The sequence below is a fragment of the Penaeus monodon genome, chromosome 24 (assembly GCF_015228065.2).
Source record: "Penaeus monodon isolate SGIC_2016 chromosome 24, NSTDA_Pmon_1, whole genome shotgun sequence".
Lineage (NCBI taxonomy): Eukaryota > Metazoa > Arthropoda > Malacostraca > Decapoda > Penaeidae > Penaeus > Penaeus monodon.
Window position 1 is genome coordinate 6,610,740 of NC_051409.1, and position 1,139 is coordinate 6,611,878.

Here is a 1,139-nt window from a genome sequence, read left to right on the forward strand (position 1 = left end):
GAGAGACTATAAACTTGAAGAAACTTACGGCATCAGAAAGGTGGAGGGCATGGGCAGCACTGGGGGCTGTTACCGAACCTTGCGGCTGTTGGCCTTACTTCATGTTCGATAATGGTAATGTGTGTGATGGTGGTTTTACAAGTACACGGGATACAGTCTTGAGGGAAGTGAGGTGACCTGGCGACACGACTGAGCAGCAGTGGTGAAGATGGCATTTCCTGCATCAAATGTGTTGTTAGTAAAGGGTAATGATGATGGAATGGAGCACTTTGTTTTCTCCGGTTGTTGATGTTTGGATTGAGTGAGAAAGCATATTTGTATTATTACAAGTTTTTTTTTCACAAGTAATGATTATGTCAAGTATTCCTCTTGAGATATGTTGATTACGCACAAGTTTATATAGGAACTATTAAATTCCTGAAGAAATATATAGTGTTTGGTTAGTTTGAAGAGAAGTGCATTGGTAAACACATAGAGCCAGCCACAAACACAGATACTTGATCCCACACACATGTATATAGAGAGGAGAAGAAAAATGAGAAAGTACTTACGGCTGGTAAAGCCTGAGTGTACAGTACAGCGAGGCACAAGATGACAGCAATAGCCAAGAGCTTCATTTTGCAGACGGAAATGGCCTGGAAGAGAAAAGAATCTGAGATGAGTTTAAAAATGAGTAGCCTACTGTATGTTTATTTAAGCTCATTAATTTATTCGGTATATGAAAGTTTGTGTCGTGATGAACCACACAATATTGTTTAATAATATGAGAAGATAATACCTAAAAATATAGAATGTGGATATTGAGTAGACTTTGAGCTGATGCAAAGGTCGGCTGCAGCTACGACTGTGTACCCAGTTTTGTGTTCCAGATATTTATGTATGGGTTCGGGAGGGGGAAAGGGGGGTACTTGCGTCACAAGACAACTTCATAAGAAAGGACAGTGCGGGATATCCTGAAAAAAGGCCTGAGGCATTTTCCATGTCGGTGCCTCTGCGTTATATTTTTTCTTGCTCTTTTCCTTTTTTTCTCGATTTGTCACTCTTTTTTATCTGTTGATCTTTCTCCCTCCTAGTGTGTGCATAAATATCAGATGTGATCTATGCATTACAGTGAACGGTCATCACACTTAAGGTTGATT

At 39.9% G+C, this 1,139-nt stretch overlaps 1 long non-coding RNA gene across 3 annotated transcripts in view; it reads right to left on the reverse strand.

The window, feature by feature from the left end:
* Positions 1-1,139, reverse strand: part of LOC119588525 — a 13,063-nt gene that overhangs the window by 567 nt on the left and 11,357 nt on the right. For 2 of the 3 annotated variants that reach the window (XR_005230108.1, XR_005230107.1), the window contains exons 2-3: positions 552-635; positions 29-218 (exon numbers count right to left, since the gene is read on the reverse strand). This is a non-coding gene — a long non-coding RNA (uncharacterized LOC119588525). Of the gene's footprint in view, positions 1-28; positions 219-551; positions 636-778; positions 854-1,139 lie in introns of those variants that run through there. The other variant, XR_005230106.1, reaches the window with a different exon arrangement.